The following is a 4,759-nucleotide window of genomic DNA, read 5'->3' on the forward strand; positions in this document are numbered from 1 at the left end:
ACTCTCCTAAATATACGCTTTCTAAATGAGCGACATAATGTTCCATGCCATAATCACCACTGCAATGAGAAAATTGCCTAAATCGTTTCTAAGCCAGATTTGTCAGTCATGCCGCTCTGTGCTCTGAGTAACAATTTTCTGTGCAATTAATATTAAACCTTCCAAGGCAGCTCTGACTTCTGATGTTCAGTGTGCATTTGGCATTAGAGAAACAGCAAAGGCATAGAATATTGTAATATGAAACAAAAGTGTGTGTGTGTGTGGGGGGGTAAACTTTTGTTGCAAAAAGGGTCCTTAGAATAGTAACATAATTAGGGTTTGTTTTTTTTTTTGTTCAAGATTACATATAATGCCGCTTAAATTGTTCCTTCTATTTTATGTTTAATTACAGTTTTTATTGCACCAGTAAGAGATTCAGCTGGTAAAATAACCCTCTAAGCTGAGAAGATTTTTTTTCCCTTTTCTGAAAACTTTGAGGCCACTCCATAGATAGTCTCCTTATGATCAATGACAAAACAGTACTGCTGAATCCTCATTTGCATGCTGACATCTTCTGCAAGATCATTATTGTGAGACTAGATGGGGAATTTTGAAAAAACTAAAATGGACAAGAAACAGATGGGAACAGAGCAGAATGATTTTACTCTGCTTCTCACTGAAAGTCCACACTGGCTTCTAGAAAATTATATCAAATGTGAATGAAAATCTAGGATCATGGTAAAGAAAAATCCAAATTCCTGTGTGTGGCAACTTGTCAGAACCATGACCTAATCACTGTACTGTATTAACCTCCATGCAAGTTTATATAGTACCTCTGATAGTCAGACAATTGAACAAATGTCCTTTGGCAAAAGATGATAACAGAAAAAAGTTGGGGATGGCACATGATATCAGCTAGCATGAAATGATAGAACTGCATCAAAACTTGTAAGTAATATATAATATTGAAAACATTACAAATTTGGAAGTATTTAGTGGATGTGAATGATTATCAAACAGCTTTGACCATGAGCTGCTTTGAAAAGTAAAATTGGATAGAAATACAAGTGAACCTAGAGGGGTCAAAAGAGGAGGGTGGGGATGAGAGATGTGTTTGAGCCTCATTTTGCTATACAATTACCTGCCAAATGCCATGTTGCTCATTAAAGGGCACTATAGAAGAAAGAATAGTTGCAATTACTTTTATATTATAGACTTGATGTATCCTTTCTTTTGGTAGAATTCAGGGTATGCTGTCTTGAGGGAGGAAAACAAATCTCACTACAAAAAGGATTTGCAGTTATCACTGTGGATTTCAACATTCTCAGAAACGTAGGCCCTTAGCTATGTGTGGTGCTTTGGATAGAACAGTGAACATGAAGTCCAGAATACTTGGATTTAAGTATCTCTTCAAACACTTAGTAGTAAGTAATTAGTAAGATTGAATAAAACCTCCCTAAACCTCAGTCTTCTAATCTGTAAAATGTGGATAATAATAGCACATGCCTCACAGAGCATGAGGAGTGAGATAACACGATACTTTGGAAACCTTAAAGCACTGTGTAAAAGATTAGTTGTTATTATTACTTAATAGCAAAGAGTCTGAATTCTTGTCCAGGTATTCCAAGATCCCCTCTGCAGTTCTCCAACTTAAAGCTGATCATTACAAATGATTTCTGATGAAGGAATGGCATTTAAGCCTTTAGGTACTTATGTGCTTATGTGTTGGTCTGTGTGTGTGTCTTTAGAAAACAAAACCAGTTTTAGGATAAACTATAAGCATCATGAGGACAGGAACTGCTTCATTTTGCTTTGGCTTTGTGTCTCTTGTGGGTAGCACTTGCACATTTCTCTGTACATAATTGGTGCTTAATAAATGCTTGTTAGAATGGAGTGGGTAGAGTTTACTAAGAGACAGAAGTAGATTTCATCTGAAAATTCCAAAGTTTATCACTTGCAGAAGTTGACTTATATAGTATACACAATTTAAGAAGAAAACGATATGTTTCTCATGTTAAAATAAATGTCATATTTGAACAATCAGGTTTCTGAGCTGAGCATAACAATAAATTCAGTTCTACACGACTTTGTTAACAATATGTAGTCGTTCATTTATTGAAGTAAAATTTAATGAGACTCTGCCACACACAAAGTACTGTGCTAGGTGCTGGTTTGGGGGAGTGAGATATAAAAACTTCAAGAAGCCTAGATTCAAATGGTGGGTCAACAAGCACTTATCAAAGAAAGAAAAAAGTCAGACCCTGTTCTCAAGGCACTCATTGTCTAATGGTAAGGGAGACAACATGTAAACTTCTATGTATACATTTATATATAGATATGCATGCATGCACACATGCACATACATGCATGTACACATATGCATATACACACATTGTATACATATACATGTATGTGCATATGTATACACACATACATGTGCATACAAGATAAATTGGAGATGATCAAGAAAGGGAAGGCAACGGCATTAAGGGACATTAGGGAAGGCTTCCTACAGAAGGTAAAATTTGAAACAAGCCCTGGAAGTTAGGAAGGAAAGTTAAGAAAGGAGTTTCAGGTATGTAGGATAGGCAGTGAAAATAGATGGAGTCTGGATATAGTATCTAGTGAGAATATTAAGCTGGGCAGTGTCAATGGAATGCAGAGTATATGGTAGAAGGTAAGGAGGATTTAATAGGGAAGCTAAGACCCATACAGAGGTATCTCCAAAACAAGGCAATATGTAATAAGTGTCACTTTGAATAGCTGCATTCCAAGGGCTCTACCACTTCAAAGGTGTTAGGTGGTCAGGTTAGAAGGGCTCAGGAAAGCTATGGAAGAGAGGCAATAATGTGGTATAGTGGATAGAGTACTGGACTAGAGTCAGGAAGGATTAGTTTCAAATCACCCTCTGACCTTTATGAGTTATGTGACTCTGGGCAAGTCATTTAACCTCTCTATTCCTCAAGTTCTTTATTTATAAAATAGGGATAATGATAATATCAAACTTCCAGGGTTGTTGTTATGATAATATTTGATAACCTTAAAGAACTATATAAATGCTAGTTGTTTTGTTGGTGATAGTGGTGGTGTTGGTGTTATTGTTATTAAGGTTGAACTGGCCCTTAAAGGGTAGCTAAAATGCTTATAAAGTTAAGATTAAGAAGAGGGGCATTCCACAAACAGAAAACTGCATGAGTAATGTCATGGAACCAAGAAGGTAGAATACATGCTCAAAGAAATAAAGGCCAGTGTAGTTTGGTTAAAGCATGGAATTTGTGTTGGGGAGAAGTCTAGAAACTAACTTTTTACCAGATTATGGAAGACCTTCAAATAGTTTTTATTGTGTCATAATATTCTGGTCAGGTAACAAGCACTTATCAAGCACCATTATACTCATTTTCAGCTATTCTCCAATTGGTGGACACTTGGTTTTTTTCCGGGTTTTTAATAATGTCAGTAAAATTATATTTAATATTTTCTTGGCATTAGGTCAAGGTGGGAGGGATAAAAGCACTGGGTCAAAGAATATTCATATATTTATAACTCATGTAAGCCATAACAAGAGTCACTGTTTTATAGTTTTTTGTATCCCTATCACCAAGCAAAGTGCCTGACACAATGCAGGCACGTAATACGTTTATTTATTGAATGATTGATAATGTCCTTGCTCACTGGAAAACCTGGACCAAATCACAATGTCACTGAGTAATAGTATGCCTGCTTTACCACTCTACCTCTGGTAATTCACTTAGCAGTGAATTTCACCACATTATACTTTTTTCTATTGGATATATATGTCAAGTAGAATTTCAGAATTGTTTTCATTTAAATTTCTCTGATTAATAAATATTTGAAACTCTTCACAAGGTGGTTATTGATAATATTTCTTTTTTGGAAAACTGATTTTTATATCCTTTGTTCACTTATCTATTAAAGAATCGCTTTTATTCTTATGTCGTCAATTACTTATAAGTTCTGCATAAAATAGTGAGCACTTTAAAGCAGCACTATTTAATTACTTTATGACAAAGTTCATTCATCCAAAATGGGACTTGAAAAGGTCCTTAGGAGACCTGTCTTAATGAACAGATTGGATAGATTTTATAATTAGGACATCCATTGTTTGTATGTAAATGTATGCTATTAAAGTACTTGAAAATAATTTATTCTTTTAATTATTTTAAATGTCCACCTGCAATAATATTGTTTAGACAATTAATTTGAACAATGTAAAAAGGGTTTAATAAGTAAAGATAAATTCAGCCCAGGTCACTATTAAAGTTAGCATATATTACAAATGAATAAGGTTTCTTTTATAATGTGTTGACTGGATTTTGAGTTTTCATTGGGTTATTTAGTAGATTTTTTTTATAAAACACAAAATATCAATTATTATAACTACATATATATTTCACAGCCTCCTGATATTATAAACAAAAGGGTATGGTGAAAGTTCCACCATCCTAGGGATTATTTCCACAGGTGCCTTGATTGTCTTACCTTCAGTGTAGTACTAGAACCTCTGACCTGTAGCTTCTGTTTGTATGTGTGTGTTTTTCCATTTCTAAGCATAAGCTTTGCTACCTCTCCTACAGAAGCATCCTGAAGCAATACAAACAAGAGTAAGGTCAATGAAAAAGTGACCTTTTCTCAGCTCTTTTCCTGCCAGAAAAGATTTATTGAGTCACAGTTATGGCTGTATCACACTTTCAGGTCATCTTACAACCAGGTGTTCTCATGGTTGGAAAGGGGTGGGAGAGGGGAGAAGCAGGAAAAAAAC

The sequence above is a fragment of the Dromiciops gliroides genome, chromosome 4 (assembly GCF_019393635.1).
Source record: "Dromiciops gliroides isolate mDroGli1 chromosome 4, mDroGli1.pri, whole genome shotgun sequence".
Taxonomy (NCBI): domain Eukaryota; kingdom Metazoa; phylum Chordata; class Mammalia; order Microbiotheria; family Microbiotheriidae; genus Dromiciops; species Dromiciops gliroides.